This window comes from Carcharodon carcharias, chromosome 6, assembly GCF_017639515.1.
Source record: "Carcharodon carcharias isolate sCarCar2 chromosome 6, sCarCar2.pri, whole genome shotgun sequence".
NCBI lineage: Eukaryota > Metazoa > Chordata > Chondrichthyes > Lamniformes > Lamnidae > Carcharodon > Carcharodon carcharias.
This window is the reverse complement of record NC_054472.1, coordinates 3,542,277-3,565,154: the sequence shown is the minus strand read 5'-3', so window position 1 is coordinate 3,565,154 and position 22,878 is coordinate 3,542,277. Positions and strand designations below refer to the sequence as shown.

The following is a 22,878-nucleotide window of genomic DNA, read 5'->3' as shown; positions in this document are numbered from 1 at the left end:
CTGAGTTTTTCCAGGTATTTCTGTTTCTGTTTTTGTTTTGGATTTCCAGCATCTGCAGTTTTTTGTTTTTATATAGTAGATGTAGCATATTTGGATTTCCAAAAGACATTCACAAAGGTGCCACATAACAGGTTACTGCATTAGATAAGAGCTCAATGGTGTTGGGGGTAATAAGCATGGTTAGAGGACTGCTAACTAACAGGAAGCAGAGAATCAGAAAAATTGGATCATTTTCAGTTGGCAAACTGTAAATTGCGGAGTGCCAGAGGGATCAGTGCTGGGGCCTCAATTATTTACAATCTATGTTAATTCTTTGGATGAAGGGACTGACTGTATAGTAGCCAAATTTGCTGACAATACAAAGACAGGTGGAAAAATAAGTTGAGAGGATATAAAGAGTCTACAAAGGGATACATATGTACAGGTCAAGTGAGTAGGCAAAAATTTGACAGATGGAGTATAGTGTGGGGAAAAAAGTGAACTTGTCCATTTTGGCAGGAAGAATAGAAAAGCAGAATATTACTTAAATGGAGACTGCGGAACTCGGAGGTACAGAGGGATCTGGGTGTCCTTGACAAGAATCGCAAAATGTTACCATTCAGGTACAGAAAGTAATTAGGAAGGCAAATGGAATGTTGGTCTCAATTGCAAGGGGGATGGAATATAAAAAGAGCGGAGTCTCACAACAACTGTACAGGGTATTGGTGAGACCACACCTTGTGTACTATGCAGAGTTTTGGTCTCCCCAAGGATATACTTGCATTGGAAGTAGATCAGGGAAGGTTCACCACACTAATTGCTGGAATGAAATGTTGTTTCATGAGGAAAGGTTGAGCAGGTTGGGTCTATACTCACTGGAGATCAGAAGAATGAGGGGTGATCTTACTGAAACATAAAAGATTCTGAGGTAGATTTCATAGATAGAAATAAATATGTATAAATATGACCTGATAGCCATTACATCGATATAGTTGAAAGGTGAATACGGCTGGGACCAAATTATTGAGGGCATTTGACGTTTTGGCATGACAGGAAGCTAGAAAAGGTGTTCGGTAGCTCTGTTAATTAAGGATGATATCAGTACAGTGGTGAAAAATGACCTTAGCTTGAAAGAGGGAGATGTGGAATCAGTTTAGGTGGAGATAAGAAATAGGAAAGGTAAGAGGTCACTTCCACTATTAGAACTAAAAGCTGACATCCCCTAGCCCAAACGCCTGCATGCTAGGGTCTGAAAAGACGTGGCTGCACAGTTATTAAAGGCATTGGTTATAATCTTCTAAAATTTAAAAGACTCTGGAAAGTTCCCAGCGGATTGGAAAATAGCAAATGTAACACCGCTATTCAAGAAAGGAGGGAGGCAGAAAGCAGGAAACTATAGGCCAGTTAGCCTGACATCTGTCATAGCGAAATTGCAAGAGTCCATTATTAAGGAGGTTTTAGCGGGGTACTTGGAAAATCATAATCAGGCCCAATCAATGTGCCTTTGTGAAAGGGAAATAGTGTTTAACTAATTTATTAGAGTTCATTGAGGAAATAACAAGCAACATTGATAAAGGGGAACCTGTAGATGTGGTGTGCTTAGATTTCCAAAAGGCATTCAATAGGGTGCCATATCAAAGGTTGTTACACAAAATAAGAGCTCATGGTGTCAGGGGTAGCATATTGACACGGTTGGAGGATTGGTTAGCTAACAAAGCAGAGAGTACGGACAAATGGCTACTTTTTAGGTTGGTAAGCTTGTAACTAGTGGACAGTGATCAGTGCTGGGACATCAACTATTTAAATCTTTATCTATGCCTTAGGTAAAAAAAAAAACACGTGGTAGCTAAGTTACCGATAACATCAAGATAGGTAGGAAAGTAAGTTGTCAAGAGGTGGTAAAGAGTCTACAAACGGGTGCAGCTAGGTTAAGAGTCGACAGAAATTTGGTAGATGGGAGTATAATGTGGGAAAATGTGAATTTGTCCACTTTGGCAGGAAGAATAGAAAAACATTATACCATTTAAATGGAGAGAAATTGCAGAACTCAGAGGGCGAGGGGGATCTGAGTACCTTGGTACATGATTCACAACGTTAATATGCAGTTAGAGCAAGTGATTAGGAAGACAAATGGAATGTTGTCATTTATTGCAAGGGGAATGGAATATAAAAGTAAGGAAGTTTTACCGTAGCTGCGTGGGGCCTTGGTGAGGTCACATCCTGTGTACAGTTTTAGTCTCGATTTCAAAAAGGATATAAATGTGTTGAGAAACAGTTCAGACAAGGTTCACTCAGCTCATTCCAGGTATGAAGAGTTTATCTTATGAAGAAAGGTTGACAAGGTTACGGCTATACTTACTGGAGTTTAGAAGAATGAGAAGTGATTTTATTGAAACATAAGAGATCATAAAAGAAACATAAAGAGGGGACTTGAGAGGACGAATGCCAGGAGGGTGTTTCCTCTTGTGGGGCAGGCTAGAATTAGAGGACACAATTTAAGAATAAGAGGTCCCATTTTTAAGATGGGGATGAGGATCATTAGTCTGTGGAATTCTCTTCCCCAGAAAGCAGTGGAGGCTGGATCATTGAATTTATTTAAGGCTGAGTTAGATAGATTTTGGAGTCAAGGGTTATGACAGGAAAGTAGTTGAGAACACAATCAGATCAGCTATGATCTTATGGAATGGTGGAGCAAGCATGAGGCTGAATGGCCCATTTTTGCTCGCCAGTCCTTTGTTCCTATGAGGGGGCTTGACAGGGTAGATGCTGAGATGATGTTCCCTTTATGGGTAAATCTGGAACTGGGGGCAGTTTAAAAATAGGAAGTCTCCCATTTAAGATGGAGATGAGGAGAAATTTCTTTCCCTGAAGATGCTTAATCTTTGGAATTCTCTTCCACAGAGAGCAGTGGGGGCTGGGTTATAGAATGTATTCAAGGCTGAACTGGACAGATTTTTGATCAACAAGGATGTCAAGGGTTATGGGGAACAGGCAGGAAAGTGGAGTTAAGGCTACAATCAGATCAGCCCATGATCTACTGAGTGGTGGAGCAGGCTCGATGAGCTGAATGACCTAATCTTGCTCTTATTATTGTTAGGAAATAGAGACAGTTTGAGTTATATTTGTATTTCGGGGTATCAGGAATGAGTTTTAGCTTTAAAATTTAAGTTTAAATTGTATTTCTGTATTTGCATGTTAAGAAAAGATCAAGTTGCGTTTTAGTTTCACTTTAAAAGGTGCATTCCTAATGAGTTATTTTAGGACTGTTGAAGAGAGGTTAAAGCAAGCACAAGAGTAGAAAAAACTATGCTGTTGCCTAGCAACAAGGGTCCAGAGGGGCAGGCCTCACCCACCCACAGGCAGAGCAGTTGAAAGCAGTTTGAGTTCAATTGGAAGAAGAGGTGCCAGGTCAGCCAGGACATGAAAAAGAAACAGATAGCAAGTCCCAAGCTAAAGAAGAAAGATCCCAACGCCAAGGAGTGAGACAGGAATTAAGGAGAAAGTCCCAAGATGACCTTCTAGCCAAAGGAAGGACAGGAACCTGGAAAAGGGCCTGTTAAGTTAAGACTGAGCAGGGGAAGGCTCCAAGCTTCAAGGAAGAAAAGCTGCAGGAAATGGATTTAAAGCGAGATAGCTGAAGGCTGTAACTCCTTGGCTATGGGCACGTGAAGCAGTGGTGTTCGGCTGTTGATGGCTGTGTCAGTGTGTGTGCATGGAAGAAAGCTTGAATGCATGTGGTGACACAGGGGTGAGGAACAGCAGAAGGAGAGTTTGAAGCCCTGGAGGTGGACCCTTGTAGAAGATGCCTGATAGAAAGCAGCGGTTTGGGAGAAGATTCCAAAGCAAGTTCTTGGTGAGTGAAGAAGCACTCATGTGAAAGATGGAATTCAGCGAGACCAGTTGGCTCATGCTGGGACAAGCGTCTGGGGGGAGTTGAGGAAAGATTCATAGCATCTGTTTGTCATAGTCATAGAGGTCTACATCACAGAAAAAGGCTCTTCAGCCCATCGAGTCTGAGCCGGTCAAACAAGTACCTAGCTATTCTAATCCCGTTTTCCAGCGCTAGGCCCATAGCCATGTATGCCTTGGCATCGCAAGTGCACATCCAAATACTTAAATATTATGAGGGTTTCTGCCTCTATCACCATTTCAGGCAGTGAGTTCCAGATTCCCACGACCCTCTGGGTGAAAAAATTCTTCCTCACATCTCCTATGAACCTCCTTCCCCTTACCTTAAATCTATGCCCTCTATGGTTATTGATCTCTCCACCAAGGGGAAAAGTTCCTTCCTGTCTACCCTATCTATTTTCCCCCTCAGAATTTTATTCACCTCAATCATGTCCCTCCTCAATCTCCTCTGCTCCAGGGAAAATAACCCCAGTCTATCCAATTTCTCCTAATAACTAAAACTCTCCAGCCCAGGCAACATCCTGGTAAATCCCCTCTGCACTCTCCATACTGCAATCACATTTGTCACTTGATTTCAGAGTGTGGTGTGTCTGGCCATGGGTCACCTATTGGTTTGCATGGACTGTATTTACTGTGAACATTAGAGTGTAAGATAGCTTTTGTAACTGGTGTTATCCTTACAAATCTGTATATATCTTTAAAGGCATAGTTGTGGGTAAAGGAGTAATGTAATAGAGTTCATCTTTTTTGGTTTAAATGTTTAATTCTTTTGTTGAAAGCTCATCAGTTGACTCTTGTGACTCTGTTCAGATGCTACTCTCCACGTATCTATGTATCTAAACAAAAAAAGAGTTAGGATCTATTAAGCTGGGTTCCACCCTAGTATCAGGCTTGTCCAGTTGCAACATCAGCTGGGATCGTAACGTTATCTTATGAACATTTATGTGGGGATTGGTAATTCAAGCATTGTACCAAGAGTGCACCATTAATAGTTAAGGAAACTATTAAAAACAACTCTGCAATGCTTTTCAATAAGGTTCATTGGAGCTAGACGACTCAAATTCTGAAGACACCAACTGATCTCCATTGACATTGCTCATTGACAAACTACAGTGTCCCATAACTGTTATAAAGGTAATATGAAGTGTATATTTTTTGGTTCAATTTTGGGATGTGGGCATCACTTGCAAGGCTTGCATTTTTTACCCATCTCTAGCTGCCCTTAAGAAGATGGTGGTGAGCTGCCTTCTTGAACCGCTACAGTCCGTATGGTAGAGCTACTCCCACAGCACTGTTAGGTAGGGAGCTTCAGTATTTTGCCTCAGCAAACGATGAAAGAAACATCTGATAAGTCGGAAAGATGTGAGACTCGTAGGGGAGCTTGTGGATGATGCCCTTTTCCTCCTAGATGGTGGAGGCCACAGATTTAGGAGATGCTGTGAACTTCTGATACACATCCAGCACACTTTGCATCCTCAAACACTTAAGGTCCTGACAAACATTTTACAGATTCCAAATCTTTAATTATATGAATCAATGCCTGCAGGTCATCTTATGCAAGACACATTTAACTGCTAACTACTACAAGCATCTGCCACTTCTTTCCCTCTAATACATAACCTGTGCTTTAATCAGTGACCAAATACCGGCTCCTCTGGCTTCCTTCAAAATTTGCAACATTGGGCAGGCCCAGAACTTGTGTGACATACATGCAATGATGTATCAAATACCAAGCGCATAATTCCCAGTTTCAAGGAATTACATTTCGTAAGGCAGTGCAAAACATTAGCTATAAGGTACATTGGATTAGAGTGAATGATTGTCAGTACCAGGATTAGGCCACTCTTAACATTAGCAGTGCATTGGTGGATTCGAAAACAACTTTAATTTCTGCAAATTTATACCACTATAAGTGCAGATGCACATTCAAACTTCCTTCTAGACATATGGCTATGTGCATTGAAAAGGTTTTTGATGGCCCTGCACTGCAAAAGTGCTTTGACTCTCACTTCTTAGTGTATGAAGCGTTCCAAAGGACTGAACAAAGGCATTCACTTGTGAGAATGTGGAGGTAGCTACAAAGCATCAATTATTACAATCTCAACCATTTGACTTCTGGCAGATTAGCAGCTGCCGAAAAATAGAAAAACAGAAATTAAATCGATAGCAAGAAACGATGTAGGGTCAGACGATGTAGAATCTGTGTGGGTAAAGTTGAAGAACCGCAAAGGTAAAAAAAACCATAATGGGAGTTGTGTACAGGCCTCCGAACAGTAGTCAGGATGCGGGGCACAAGATACACCAGGAGATAGAAAAGGCGTGTAAGAAAGGCAAGGTTATAGTGATCATGGGGAATTTCAATATGCAGGTAGACTGGGAAAATCAGGTTGGTAGTGGATCCCAAGAAAAGAAATTTGTGGAATGTCTACGAGATGGCTTTTTGGAGCAGCTTGTGGTGGAGTCCACTAGGGAACAGGCAATTCTAGATTTAGTGATGTGTAATGAGGCAGATTTGATAAGGGAGCTTAAGGCGAAGGAACCCTTAGGAGGAAGTGACCATAATGATAGAATTTACCCTACAATTTGAGAGGAAAAAACTGGAATCAGATATAACGGTATTACAGTTGAATAAAGGTAACTACAGAGGCACGAGGGAGGAGTTGGCCAGAATTGACTGGGAAATGAGCCTAGCAGGAAAGACAGTGGCAGCAAAAATTCATCCCTAGGAAGAAGCAGCACACTAAAGAGAGGACGAGGCAACCAAGGCTGACAAGGGAAGTCAGGGACAGCATAAAAGCTAAAGAGAAAGCATACAATGCGGTGAAGAGCAGTGGGAAACCAGGGGATTGGGAAGCCTACAAAGACCAACAGGGGACTACTAAAAAAAGAAATAAGGAGGGAGAAGATTAAATATGAGGGTAAACTAGCCAGTAATATAAAAGAAGATTGCAAGAGATTTTTTAGATATATAAAGGGTAAGAGAGAGGCAAAAGCGGACATTGGGCTGCTGGAAAATGACGCTGGAGAAGCAGTAGTGGGGAACAAAGAAATGGCAGACGAACTGAATAGTTACTTTGCGTCAGTCTTCACAGTGGAAGACACGAGTAACATTCCCAAAGTTCAAGAGAGTCGGGGGGCAGAGGTGAGTATGGTGGCCATTACCAAGGAGAAGGTGCTAGGAAAACTGAAAGGTCTGAAGGTGGATAAATCACCTGGACCAGATGGATTACACCCCAGAGTTCTGAAGGAGATAGCTGAAGAGATAGTGGAGGCGTTAGTGGTGATCTTTCAGGAATCTCTGGAGTCAGGGAGGGTCCCAGAGGATTGGAAAATCACTAATGTAACCTCCCTGTTTAAGAAGGGAGTGAGGCAAAAGACGGGAAATTACAGGCCGATTAGCCTGACCTCAGTCGTTGGTAAGATTTTAGAGTCCATTATTAAGGATGAGATTTCAGAATACTTGGAAGAGCATGGTAAAATCGGGCAAAGTCAGCATGGTTTCATCAAGGGGAGGTCATGCCTGACAAATCTGTTAGAATTTTTTGAGGAAGTAATGAGCAGGTTAGACAAAGGAGAGCCAATGGATGTTACCTAATTGGACTTCCAGAAGGCCTTTGACAAGGTGCCGCACAGGAGGCTGCTCAGTAAGATAAAAGCCCATGGTGTTAGAGACAAGGTACTAGCATGGGAATAAGATTGGCTGTCTGGCAGGAGGCAGAGAGTGGGGATAAGGGGGTCCTTCTCAGGATGGCAGCCAGTGACTAGTGGAGTTTGGCAGGAGTCAGTGTTGGGACCACAACTTTCCACTTTATACATTAATGATCTAGATGAAGGAACTGAGGGCATTCTGGCTAAGTTTGCAGATGATACAAAAATAGGTGGAGGGACAGGTAGTATTTGAGGAGGCGGGGAGGCTGCAGAAGGATTTAGACAGGTTAGGAGAATGGACAAAGAAGTGGCAGATGGAATACAATGTGGGGAAGTGTGAGGTCATGCACTTTGGTAGGAAGAATAGAGGCATAGACTATTTTCTAAATGGGGAGAGAATTCAGAAATCTGGAGTGCAAAGGGACTTGGGAGTCCTAGTCCAGGATTCTCTTAAGGTTAACTTGCAGGTTGAGTCGGTAGTTAGGAAGGCAAATGCAATGTTGGCATTTATTTCGAGAGGACAAGAATATAAAAGCAGAGGTGTGCTGCTGAGGCTTCATAAGGCTCTGGTCAGACCACATTTATAATATTATGAGTAATTTTGGGCCCCGTATCTCAGGAAGGATGTGCTGGCCCTGGAGAGGGTCCAGAGGAGGTTCACGAGAATGATTCCAGGAATGAAAAGCTTAACATATGAGGAACGTTTGAGGACTCTGGGTCTATACTCGATGGAGTTTAGAAGGATGAGGGGGGATCTGATTGAAACTTACAGAATACTGAAAGGCCTGGATAGAATGGACGTGGGGAAGATGTTTCCATTAGTAGGAGAGACTAGGACCCAAGGGCACAGCCTCAAAGTATAGGGAAGGCCTTTCAGAACAGAGATGAAGAGAAACTTCTTTAGCCAGAGAGTGATGAATCTATGGAATTCATTGCCCACAGAAGGCTGTGGAGGCCAGGTCATTGAGTGTATTTAACACTGAGACAGATAGGTTCTTGATTGGTAAGGGGGTCAAAGGTTACGGGGAGAAGGCGGGAGAACGGGGTTGAGAAACTTATCAGCCATGATTGAATGGTGGAGCAGACTTGATGGGCTGAATGGCCTAATTTCTGCTCCTATGTCTTATGGTATGTTAGACTCCCAACACACTGGGTGAAAAAATTTCGACTTGAATTAAACTGAACATTCATTCGTACATCCACATGGATCACATTATCTCCACAATCTTGCTATTTTCAGGCCAACCCAAATAGCCTACTGCTGATGCAAAGCCAGCATGAAGAGCCTGCACTGCGCAAACTGTGGCTAAATTTAAACAATGGTACTTCCATCTTAGAATTTCTGAATTCTTACCTACAAGAGACTAGTGGAAGTGGGTTTGCTGGTTTGACAAATGACAGATCTTTAAATAGAATTTCTCCGTTCAATAATGGAAAAATCAGCAGGCAACAAAGTTTTTTGCCAAAGTTATGTTTGCTTAACATTCTCCACGTGTCTTCACCACAAATACCACTTCCTCTGGACAAAAATTCCAACTGGAAGTTTCCTGTTGAATCCTTGTAAGCTGGCTCGCTTTATAGCAATTTTATAGAAGTGATCATCATTTATTCTGTCCCAATATTTTTCTACATTTTGTGCCATTTACATTTCATAAACATAGCAGTATACATTAATGTATTAGCCCTAAATAAACTGAGATTTTCATAAGGTTGAGTTTGAATCCTAAAGAATATTGGATGTAATAAAATGCTTCCACAGACAAGGGTCACGGATCACATTTCTAAATTGACAAACTTTTGTATTTATCTGGCTAGAATTTGAACCAGGATTTGTGGTGGTCAGGAAAGTTACTAATCAGCCTCATTCTTACATCAGTCAGTTGCAAACAGGTTTTCTATTCTTCATGGAAAGAATTGTTTTAATATATTGTAAACTAAAGGAACATTTTAATCTGATGTCAATTCAATCTGCTAGAAAGCATATCACTGAAACAACCTGGAATTTAGCACCAGTAAGGCCCATGACAAAAAATGTGTAACAGAGGCAAATTGTAAGGGAATGAGATGAATTGCAATAAATTAACTGGCAAATGCATCTGATGATTATCACATGGAAAAACAGAATATGCTTCCAACTATTGATGCTGAATGCACAAAATACACATACATCTGAGGGCACAAAATATAAATTAGTAATCACCAAAATGGATTCAGAAGGTAATTCAAGTATAAATTGAGGAAAAATACAGAGTTTAATGAGAAAGGTTGCCAAACTTTGAGTTACACAAAAATAGCTTTACCAGAAATATTCAAATTAGCATTCTGGTCTTCTGATGGAAATAAAATACTGCTGTGTAGGGTCATCTGCTTAGTTGAACTTATATGGGGCTGACATTTCAGAGTAGGCATGGCTGACCACACCAGCTTAATAAATGGACTCCCGTAGGTATTGGTTCAAGCATCACTGCACATGCCTGACCTGTCTGTAACCAAATTGTGGCTATTCATACCCACAGAAAACGTCATCATTGCTACTGGCTTTCTACCCTGGTAACCACACTCATGAACAGTATGACCCTTATGGTGCAGTGTTGCCTGAAATCAGGTCTTCAATCAAGTACCAAGATTTTGTCCTTCACCTCCCACTTTCAAAATTGTGTTCCTCATGAACCATCCGTAACTAGCTATAGTCCATGAGGGGCTGCAGACATCTCCCTGTTCACTGCAATTTGGTGTGCTGCTGTCATTCTTCCCTCCATGCAGTTTCTGTTCTTGTCCATCCATTCAGTCCTACTCCAACCTGACCTGTTCTTTCCTGATGTCTCACCTTCTATTGTCGCCAGCACCAGACACTCACCCTGCCTTTTCCAGTGGTCATACTCTCAGCTTCCGTTTCTTCACTCCATCTAAAAGCCCATGAGATGCTGAGGTTCCAAATTTCCTGTGGAAAAATTCATTGGTTCTTCAGTGTCCAACCAATTCGAAGGACCCATCGCAGAGCCAGATTTCAAAAGCTGTCATCCTCTTCTCACCAGCCTTGAGGGCCAGCTTTCACACCCATACAGGCAATGTTCCAGCAGAGATTTTTAAGTTGCTCTTTCAAGTGTTGGCTGATGTTAGGTACCCTCCATTCTTCACTCAGCTAACAAGTTGTAGAGTGGCCTGCTGCTTTTGTTGTATTGATTTCAGTGCTGCTAGTCCCATTTAGGGTCACTTTCAATCCCAGAAATTGAACTACATTTATAGACTGAATCTGTCACACTGCTCTCATCATGAATTGTCATCTCAACCCTAGCTTCAGTCTCAACTTTCTCAGCTCTTCAGCTGAGATCTTCAACCCCTCATGGACTATAGCTCGTTATGGATGGTTCATGAGGAACACAAGAATTTTGCAAGTGGGAGGTGAAGGACAAAATCTTGGTACTTGATTGAAGACATCAAAGGTTCATTAGGTTCATGAGTGTGGTTACCAAAGTAGAAAGCCAGTAGCAATGATGAAGTTTTCTGTGGGTATGAATAGCCACAATTTGGTTACAGACAGGTCAGGCATGTGCAGTGATGCTTGAACTAATACCTACGGGAGTCCATTTATTTAGCTGGTGTGGTCAGCCATGCCTACTCTGAATTGTCAGCCCCAAATAAGGGATAGTTCTTGCTTGTCTTTGCCATTAAAGCAAAGGCTTCATTACAGCCTTGATTCAAACATGGACAAAAGAGCTGAACTCCCGAGGTGAGGTGAGAGTGACTGTCCTTGACATCAAGGCAACATTTGACTGTGTGTGGCATCAAGGAGCCCTAGTAAAACTGGAATCAATGGGAATTAGGGGGAAAACTCTCCACTGGTTGGAGTCATACCTAGCACAAAGGAAGATGGTTGAGGTTGTTGGAGGTCAATCATCTCAGCTCCAGGAAATCATTGCAGGAGTTCCTCAGGGTAGTGTCCTCAGCCCAACCATCTTCAGCTGCTTCATCAATGACCTTCCTTCCATCATAAGGCCAGAGGTGGGAGTGTATGCTGATGATTACACAAATCTTCAGCACTATTTGCAATTCCTCAGATACTGAAGCAGTGCATGTCCAAAAGCAGCAAGACCTGGACGATATCCAGGCTTGGGCTGACAAGTGGCAAGTAACATTTGCGCCATACAAGTGTCAGACAATGACCATGTCCAACAGGAGAGAATTCAACTATCGCCCTTTGACGTTCAATGGCATTATCATCACTGAATCCCCCACTATCAACATTCTGGAGGTTACCATAGACCAGAAACTGAACTGGATTAGCCATATAAATACTATAGCTATAAGAGCAGATCAGAGGCTAGGAGTCCTGCGACGAGTAATTCACCTCCTGACTCCCTAAAGTCTGTCCACCATCTACAAGACACAAGTCAGGAGTGTGATGGAATACTCCCCACTTGCCTGGATGAGTGCAGCTCCCACAACACTCAAGAAGCTTGACACCATCCTGGACAAAGCAGCTGCTTGATTGGCTCACATCCAGAAACATTCACTCCCTCCATCACCAAAGCACAGTAGCAGCAGTCTGTACCACCTACTAGATGCACTGCAGGAATTCACTATGGCTCTCGCAACAGCCCTTCCAAACCCATGACCACTACCAACTAGAAGGACAAAGGCAGCAGATAGATGGGAACACCACCACCTGGAAATTCTCCTCCAAGTCACTCACCATCCTCACTTGGAAATATATCGCCGTACCTTCATTGTCACCAGTTCCAAATCCTTGAACTCACTTCCTAACAGCACTGTGGGTGTACCTGCACCACATGGACTGCAGTGGCTCAAGGAGGCAGCTCAAGGGCAATTAGGGATGGGCAATAAATGCTGGCTCAGCCAGTGAAGCCCACATCCCGTGAATGAATTTAAAAAAAAGAGCAGTGCCATCAGCATATATGTTCCAGATGTTGTGGCTACCAATATTAGCCCCCAAGATGTCCTGGAAGAGCAGAACTGGTGTCTCTCATGACCTTTTCTTTATGAAAATTAATAGTACTGGTGAAAGTAGACATTGTCTGACTCCTTTGCCAAAACTGAATGGCTCTGTCTTGTCTCCCAAGTCCTCATGATAATCTTGTATAAAAGACTGGTTCGACCTCAGCTGTGTCTAGTTCTGGACTCCACATTTTAGGAAGAATATGAAGGCATTACAGTGGGCACAGAAAAGATTCACAAGAATGGTAAGGAGCTTCAGTTCCATAGATAAATTGGAGAAGCAGTTCAAAGTGTAGAGTCAAGACAGAAGAGCAAAATAGTAAAATGAGAAATGAGGGTCAGAGAATGGCAGGAAGAGACAGAGGGAAAAAACCTAAGAATACATCAACAGTCAAAACTAGATGTTACAAAGGTAACAAAAAGAAAAAACTGAAGGCTCCCTATCTGAATGCTCGTAGTATTCATAAAGTAAATGAATTGATGGCCCGCATTGAAGTAAATAAATATGATCTAATAGCAATTAAGGAGGCATGGCTGCAGGATGAAGAAGATTGGGTTCTTAATATTGAAGGGTACATGACATTCAAAAATAGGATTCTAGGTGGAGGGGTAGCACTGTTAATCAAAGAGGGTATTGGTGCAATAGTTCGAGATGACCTTGGTTCAGATCATCAGGGTGTAGAATTGGTTTGGGTGGAGATGAGGAATAGTAGGGGGAAAAGTCATTAGTGGGAGTGGTCTGCAGGTCCCCTAACAGTAGCCGCAGCGTAGAACAAAGTATTCAAGAGAAAATATTGTGTGCTTGTGATAAAGGGATGGCAAAATAAGGGGTGATTTTAATCTACACAAACTGGAAAAATCAGATTGGCAATAGTAGCCTGGATGAGGAGTTTTAAAAAATGCTTTCGAGATAGTTTCTTAGTTAGAGCAGCATGTTTTAGAGAGGTTATATTAGACTTGGTATTGTGTTATGTGACAGGATTAATTAATGACCTCTGAGTAAAGGCACTCCTAGGTAGCAGCAACCACAATATGACTGAATTTCACATCCAGTTTGAAAGGAAGACGACTAGTAACTTAAATTTAAATAAGGGCAACTTATGTGGGGATGAAAGCTGAGCTAGCTGAAGTGAACTGGGATACTAAGTTAGAGGACAGATCAAAAGAGAAGCAGTGGCAGACATTTATGGGGGTATTTCAGAGTATTCAGAATAAGTACATTCCTACTTTAAAGGAAAATTCAAAGGGGAGCACCCACCATCCGTGGCTAACTAAAGATGTTAAGGAAAGCATCAAACTTAAGGGAAAAGCGCACAACTCTGCAAAGGTGAGTGGCAGGACAGATGATTGGACAGAATATAAAGAACAGCACAGAATGAGTAAAAGGTTAATCAGGAGAAAGAAAGAGTATGAGGGGAACCTAGCTGGAAATGTAAAAATGGATAACGAGTTTCTACAGGTATTTAAAAAGGAAAAGAGTAAATAAAGTGAGTGTTGGTGCTCCAGAGAGTGACAGTGGGGAGTTAATAGTAGATAAGGAAATAGCGGAAGAAATGAACAAATATTTTGCTTGTGTTCACTATAGAGGATACAAAAAACATTCCAGTAATAGCTGCAAATCAGAAGGTGAATGGGAGAAAGGAGCTTGGTAAAACTGAAACCCCCTAGGGAAACAGTACTGAACAAATTGATGGAATGGAGCTGCAGGTTGGTAAGTCTCCAGGTCCCGTTGGACTACATCATAGGGTCTTAAAAGCGCTGGCTAATGAGGTAGTTGAGCACTGGTGTTAATTTTCCAAAATTTGTTAGATTCTGGAAAGGTTCCATCAGATTGGAAAGTAGCAAATATAACCCCTCTATTGAAGAAAGGAGGGAGGCAGAAAACAGAAAACTATAGGCCAGTTAGCTTGACGTCTGTCATGGGCAAGTTATTAGAATTGATCATTAAGGAGATTATAGCTGGTCACATGGAAGAGCTCAAGGCAATTCGGAAGAGTCAGCATAGTTTTGTGAAAGGAAAATCACGTTTAACCAATTTACTGGAGTTTTTTGAAGGAGTAACATGTGCAATGGATAAAGGGGAGCCTGTAGACATACTGTACTTGGATTTCCAGAAGGCATTTGATAAGGTGCCACATCAAAGATTATTACAGGAAATAAAAGCTCAGTCTAGTGGGTAGCAGATTAGCATGGATAGAAAATTGGCTGGCTGGCAGAGAGCAGAGTATGCATAAATGGGTCTTTTTCTGATTAGCAGGATGTGACGAGCGGAGTCCCACAGGGGTCTCCATTTAAGCATACAATGCGGCAAAGAGCAGTGGGAAACCAGGGGATTGGGAAGCCTACAAAGTCCAACAGAGGACAACTAAAAAAGAAATAAGGAGGGAGAAGATTAAATATGAAGGTAAATTAGCCAGTAATATAAAAGAAGATTGCAAGAGTTTTTTTAGATACATAATGGGTAAGAGAGAGGCAAAAGCGGACATTGGGCTGCTGGAAAATGACGCTGGAGAAGTAGTATGGGGAACAAAGAAATGGCGGAGGAACTGAATAGGTACTTTGCGTCAGTCTTCACAGTGGAAGACACGAGTAACATCCCCAAAATTCAAGAGAGTCAGGGGGCAGAGGTGAGTATGGTGGCCATTACCAAGGAGAAGGTGCTAGGAAAACTGAAAGGTCTGAAGGTGGATAAATCACTTGGACCAGATGGATTACACCCCAGAGTTCTGAAGGAGATAGCTGAAGAGATAGTGGAGGCGTTAGTGGTGATCTTTCAGGAATCACTGGAGTCAGGGAGGGTCCCAGAGGACTGGAAAATCGCTAATGTAACCCTCCTGTTTAAGAAGGGAGTGAGGCAAAAGACGGGAAATTACAGGCCGATTAGCCTGACCTCAGTCGTTGGTAAGATTTTAGAGTCCATTATTAAGGATGAGATTTCAGAATACTTGGAAGTGCATGGTAAAATCGGGCAAAGTCAGCATGGTTTCATCAAGGGGAGGTCATGCCTGACAAATCTGTTAGAATTCTTTGAGGAGGTAACGAGTAGGTTAGACAAAGGAGAGCCAATGGATGTTACCTAATTGGACTTCCAGAAGGCCTTTGACAAGGTGCCGCACAGGAGGCTGCTCAGTAAGATAAAAGCCCATGGTGTTAGAGGCAAGGTACTAGCATGGATAGAAGATTGGCTGTCTGGCAGGAGGCAGAGAGTGGGGATAAGGGGGTCCTTCTCAGGATGGCAGCCAGTGACTAGCGGAGTTCCGCAGGGGTCAGTGTTGGGACCACAACTTTTCACTTTATACATTAATGATCTAGATGAAGGAACTGAGGGCATCCTGGCTAAGTTTGCAGATGATACAAAGATAGGTGGAGGGACAGGTATTATTGAGGAGGCGGGGAGGCTGCAGAAGGATTTAGACAGGTTAGGAGAATGGACAAAGAAGTGGCAGATGGAATACAATGTGGGTAAGTGTGAGGTCATGCACTTTAGTAGGAAGAATAGAGGCATAGACTATTTTCTAAATGGGGAGAGAATTCAGAAATCTGGAGTGCAAAGGGTCTTGGGAGACCTAGTATAGTCCAGGATTCTCTTAAGGTTAACTTGCAGGTTGAGTCGGTAGTTAGGAAGGCAAATGCAATGTTGGCATTTATTTCGAGAGGACTAGAATATAAAAGCAGGGATGTGCTGCTGAGGCTTTTCAAGGCTCTGGTCAGACCACATTTAGAATATTATGAGTAATTTGGGCCCCGTATCTCAGGAAGGATGTGCTGGCCCTGGAAAGGGTCCAGAGGAGGTTCATGAGAATGATCCCAGGAATGAAAAGCTTAACATATGAGGAACATTTGAGAACTCTGGGTGTCTACTCGATGGAGTTTAGAAGGATGAGGGGGGATCTGATTGAAACTTACAGAATACTGAAAGGCCTGGATAGAGTGGACGTGGGGAAAATATTTCCATTAGTAGGAGAGACTAGGATCCGAGGGCACAGCGTCAGAAAATAGGGAAGACCTTTTAGAACAGAGACAAGGAGAAACTTCTTTAGCCAGAGAGTGGTGAATCTATGGAATTCATTGCCACAGAAGGCTGTGGAGGCCAGGTCATTGAGTGTATTTAAGACCGAGATAGATAGGTTCTTGATTGATAAGGGGGTCAAAGGTTACGGGGAGAAGGCGGGAGAATGGGGTTGAGAAACTTATCAGCTGTGATTGAATGGCGGAGCAGACCTGTTGGGCCAAATGGCCTAATTTCTGCTCCTATGTCTTGTGGTCTGTGCTGGGGCCTCAACTTTTAACGATTTAGGTCAATGGCTTAGATGATGGGAGTGAAGTCATGGTAGCTAAATTTGCAGATGACACAAAGGTAGGTAGGAAACTAAGTTGTGAAGAGGACGTGAAGAGGTTGCAGATGGATATAGACAGGTGGAGTGAGTGGGCAAAGATCTGGCAAATGGAGTTTAATGTGGGGAAATTGTGAAGTTGTTCACTTTGGCAGGAAGAACAAAAAAACAGTATTACTTAAATGGAGAACGGCTGCATAATTCTGAGGTGCAGAGGGATCTAGGTCTTCTAGTACATGAGTCACAAAAAGTTAGTATCCAGGTACAGCAAGTAATTAAGGCGGTGATTGGAATGCTAACCTTTATTACGAGGTGGTTTGAACGTAAAAATAAGGATGCTATGCTTCAGTTATACAAGGCACTGGTGAGACAGCATCTCGAACACTGTGTACAGTTTGGTCTCCTTATTTAAGGAAGGATGTAAATGCATTGGAGGCAGTTCAAAGGGAGTTTTACCAGGTTGATACCTGGAATGAGTGGGTTGTCTTATGAGGAAAGGTTGGACAGGCTGGGCTTGTTTCCACTGGAGTTTAGAAAAGTGAGGGGTGATTTTATTGAAGTATACAAAATCCAGAATAGCCTTGACAAGGTGGATGCCAAAAGGATGTTTCCTCTTGTGGGTGAATCCATAACTAGGGGGCACAGTTTTAAAATTAGAGGTCACCCTTTTGGGACAGAGAAGAGAAACTCGCTGAGGTTTGTGCGACTTTGGAATTCTCTGCCTCAGAAGGTGGTGGAGGCGGGATCACTGAATACTTTTTCAGGTAAAGGTAGATAGATTTTTGTTAAGCAAGAGAATCAAAAGTTATCAGGGTTAGATGGGAATTTGGAAATCAAAACACAAGATGATCAGCCACGATCTCATCGAATGGCAAAGCAGGCTTGAGGGGCAGAATGGTCTACTCCTGTTCCCGTTTCTTACGGTTTTATGTAAGCTGAGGCTGTTTTCCTTGAGAAGACAAGGTTGAGAGGAGATTTGATAGAGGTATTCAAAATCTCGTGGGGGGTCTAGACAGGATAGATAGGAAGAAACTGTTCCCAGTGTGGAAGGATCAAGAAGCAGAGAAAAGAGATTTAAGGTGATTGAGAAGCAACAGTGACATGAGGAAAAACATTTTTTTTTAAGCAGCGAGTGGTATTTAGGATCTGGAAGTCACTGCCTGAGAATGTGGTGGAGGTAGATTCAACTGTGGCTTTCAAAAGAGAATTGGATCATTATCTGAAGGATAAATTTGCAGGGCTACTGCTAACAGGCAGGGGGAGTGGCACTAGATGAGCTGCCCTCGTAGAGAGCTAGTATGGACATGATGGGCCAAATGACCGCCTTCCATACTGTAACCATTCTATGTTTCTATCAACTCCATGTCATCTTAAATGGTCAACATCGGACACAATGTTACCCTGTCTACTTGGGCATCGACATCAACCACTAACCTACAAAAACAATCTACTGAAAATTACTGAGAAAGGCGAGATCAGAAAAAACCTAGTCACTGAACTTGTCAATTCTATCTGGGGAGCTAAGGCCTCCACTTTACAGCTTCTGTTCTTGTATTGTGTGGCTTGAGGTAGAATATTGCACTCCCATTTGCTTTCACCCACTGCACACTTAACTGGTGGATCTTAAACTTCCTATTATATGTCACAGGGTGCCCTACTCCTCATTCATAGTGATCAGCAATATAGCTGCTCTGTATCTTTTCAATCTAGTGCAACAGAAAAACTGGTTAACAAATTTGGTTAAAAAGTCATGTTTCCAGTTAACTCTGGCTTGCTCCCTCTTCCAACCATGTAGCTTTATTTTGGGCACTTATGTCACACATCTGTCATTCCACTGACCTTTTTCTCAGCAATTTGGTAAACTTCTGACATTGGTTAGAAATTGGTTTGGGTAGGGGAGGATGGGAGACGATAAAGTAAGGATAACAGGCATTTAATTCAATTGGCAGGTTGTGACCAGGAGATTTTTAGTGGAGCCTCTGCTATTCACCATGATGCAGATGAAGGAAGAGAGAACCAAGTTTGTTGATGGCACTAAGTCAGGTGGCACAGCAAGTAACAGATGGGAGTAGAAAGTTTCAAAAGGGCATTGACAAATTAAGAGAAAACTGCTTAAATTATCAAGAGTGGAAGGAATCATAAACATTATCTATGTAATTAAGAGCCTTGTGTATAACATGTCACATGCAGACCGGTACCGTGAAAGTATCTGTAGCAGAAAAAAACTAATCAATTATATACTCAGTACAATGGCTGACTCTGAACTTGCCTTGTTTTTGCCAGCAGTTATATTCATTTGATGAATGAAAATGTTTACAAGACAACTTGAGCTGAGCTGGCTGTTGTTAACATGATTGAAGGCAGCTCAGTGCTAAGTACTGCAGACTGGCACTGCCAAGTCTGGCTGCCACAGAAATCAGCAATTGTCCCTAGATAGAGATGTTTTGTTTATTCTTAGAGGGATCTTTATCCATCACAATATTTCACTTCATCAGAAACCAAATGCATGAGCAATTATCATTTGAAATCCTAAAACTATACGCCAGCATCCATAAAGAACAGTGATCCAGAGACTGTTTCTCCATCTGACGTGTCAGTCACGGCTTGGTTGGTAGCTCTCTCACCTCTGAGTCACGTCTCCGGATTCAAATGACACTCCAAGACTTCAGCACAAAAATCAAGGCCGACACTCCAGTACAGTACTGAGGGAGCGCTGCACAGAGGTACCATCTTTCAGCTGAGACATTAAACAGAGGCTCCATCTGCCCCTCTTCGGCAGCTGCAAAAGATCCCATGGCAATATTTCAAAGAGATGTGGAGGAGTCACTCCCCAGTGTCTTGGCCAGTATTTATCTCTCAAGCAACACCACTAAAAAGAGATTATCTGGTCATTATCTGTTGTTTGTGGGAGCATGCTGTGCACAACTTGGCTGCCACATTACAACAGTCACTACGCTTCAAAAGGGCTTAACTGGCTGTAAGGTGCTTTTGAAACACCCGGTGATTGTGAAAGAGACTAGAGAAAAGGATATCATTTCCTTTTTTCTTCTGTTGCTGTTCTTAAGACCTCTCTCAATCATCTGGATTGCTCTGTGCTTTTTTATACTCTTCCTTCAGTTCTACTACTCGTGTCTTCTATCAGCTGTGACTGTGGCTGTGTCATTTAGTTAGAGCTCTTTGCCCTAAGTGGTATACATTGGTCTTGTAATATGTCAAATTGTTTTTTTTGAACATTTGCCACTGTTCATCTGTATCTTTACCAAATAACAATTTTGACAAATTTTCTTTTGTCAGTCTCTTTCTGACTCAAGTCAAGCAAAATCTGGAACCTTAGTAACTTAATGAGTCTTGGTAGCTTGAGTTTCCATGTGAGCAATTAGCAAAACGTGAACAGCATAGAGGAGTTCTCTGATCAAGCTGCACTGTATTTCTGTCTTCACTTTCAGTCTGGATAGATTGTACAGCATACTCTCTGACCTAGTCTGCAGGTAAACTCCTTCAATATCTGCAGGGGTAATGGTCATGAGCATGGAGCTGATGAAAGCAAACAGAGCAGAGGTTAGGGATGTAGCCCTGTTTCCCTCCATTCTTCACTCAAACTGTCAGAAGTGGAGTCGTCAAACTGTAAAATACAATGCATGCTGTCACAAAAGGAACAGATGAGGCCAAGCTTTGGTGAACGGCCAATTTCCCCCAAAATCTTGAGGAGTCCTGCCCTGCTGACAGCATTGAATACTTTAGTCAGATCTATATAAGTAAGATAAAGAGGTGTTGCCTGCATCCTAAAGTTCTCTTGTAGCTGGTGTATGGAGATCACATCCATTGCACATCTGTGCTTTTGCATATACTTGGTCTGCAAGTAGATGGAGATTTTTTAAGCAGGACCCTAGTGAAGGCCTTTCTCAGTGACGCTGAGGAGTGGGAGATGGTCCTCATGGATTGTCCATCCCATGCCAGTAGCTTGTTCGCCCTGACTGTAAGCACTAAGAAAACCATGGTTATGGGACAAGGTGTTGCATCTCCGCCCCTGATCACACTAAATAACACCCCTCTGGAAGTGGTTAGCAAATTTCGCTATCGTGGATCCACGGTGATAGACAATCAGTCTCGAAGCAGAACACGATACACTCATGCAGAAAGCAGCTACTAACTTTGGCTGATTCACAAAATGTGTACGGAGTAACATCAAGCTGATTCTCAGGATCAAGATGCTGGTTTGAGGCCTGTGTTCTCAACACCTTGGGGCACAGCTGTGAAACATGGTTGACTTACAGCTATCAAGGAAAGCAGCTCAACTATTTTCATCTTGGCTGCTCGTGGCACATCCTGGGTAACTCGTGGAAGGAAAACACCATGAATGCAGCAGTGTTCTCAAAGGCAAAGTCCGGCACTCAAAGCAGAGGCTGCTTCTACTACACTGGGCATAGTCAGTAGATGGAAGATGGTCACATACCAAAGGACTTTGTTTGGTGAGGTAGCCAGAGCCAAGCAACCAGTAGGGCACCTGAAGCTCCGCTTCAAGTATGCTTCCAAGTGTGACATGAAGCCCCAAACAACAATTTTCGCACTAGCTAGCTGATGATAGAAGAAACGGCGACATCACCTGAGGGCAGATGTGTGCCACCATCACCATCAGTGGCTATAGCAGCTTGGCAACAGACAGCAACGTGGAAAATAACCCACGACGACACTAGATAACCGCTTCAAATGCAGCTTTTGAGACAGAACCTGCTTCTCTTGGATTGGTCTGTTCACCTATCAACAAAAATGCACCATATGAAGGCATCCCAACCCCAACAGATTTGATTTGCTTTAAGACCATCATCATACGCAGATGGAAGGATGCCGACGAGTAAGTCTAAAGTTTCTCCTTTTCAAACTCAGTATTGGGCTTGATCAAATGACTCTTGCTTGGTCCATGCTCCCTTAGTGTTGGATTTTTAACTAAGTCTGGCTAAATGCTCGTTACTAAATCTAGTATGCCCTCTTGTTGGTTCTGAAATATAGTTCTCTGAAACAATATCTTGAACGCACTCAAGAAATTCACTACGTGACTTGAGCTACTCTGCTCTTCCTAATCTGCATAAAAATTCAAGACTCCCATTAAAACTTTTGCAACCAGCCTCTATTAAATTAATTAATTCTGCCACTAATTGCTGCTATCCAGGAGGCTTGTAGACAATTCCCACTGCAGTTTAAAGTTTTAAAGTCCTCTTCTTTTCAAAGTCAAGACTACACAAAGGGCAAACACTTGCAGTGCAAAAACTACAGGCAAAATGAAATTAGGATGAAAGTGCTTTCCTAAATTGGAGATAATCTATAAGGCTGTTATGCATTTGGCATGTTTAAAAAAAAAATTACCATCTTGCCAAGAAACAAAATTGCCAAGTCAAATGTAAATGTTCCTGGTTAAAGGGTGTATAGGTTTCAAAGGTTTTATTTAAAACAACCACATCCGTTGAGCCTACAATTTATAGTAAAGATTTTATTTTTAAACTCAAGTGAAACCTCCACTGCCCACCAGTTATACCACAGGCATTTGAATAAACAATTACAATACAAATAAAATTAATCTTTTCTAGGCTGAGATCGATTTATGCCAGACAGAATACTGGTGTTAGCAGTCTGTAGAATGAGGCAACGTCTGGCATGAAGCTTTGTCCCATGGAAACACTGGCAAACAAATAGGGAAGATGGACAATGAAATCTTGCTTTACTGCTGCAGTGGCATGTATTTTGACAACATTGGAAATGTTTTGGACAACAAGAAAATCAGGTAAAAGTTTACACTATAGCAAGGAATTTCAACACGAGTACAAAAGCAAAATACTGTGGATGCTGGAAATCTTGAAATAAAAGTCACATCTGGCTATGTGCTTACAAATAACAGACACCATTGTATTTAAATCACTTCTAACCTCCACTTGATCACAGTTCTCTCTCTTTGTTCTCTACCTCCACTCCCTGCACCTTTTCCCTGGCCTGGTATTTGCTGACAAAGTTACATCTCCAGTCCTGCTGAAAAGGTCATCGACCTGAAACGTTATCTGTC

At 42.3% G+C, this 22,878-nt stretch overlaps 1 protein-coding gene across 3 annotated transcripts in view; it reads right to left on the bottom strand.

The window, feature by feature from the left end:
• The window catches only part of LOC121279035 (septin-7), a 152,723-nt gene that overhangs the window by 62,313 nt on the left and 67,532 nt on the right, over positions 1-22,878 (bottom strand). The gene's annotated exons all lie outside the window — the stretch shown is intronic.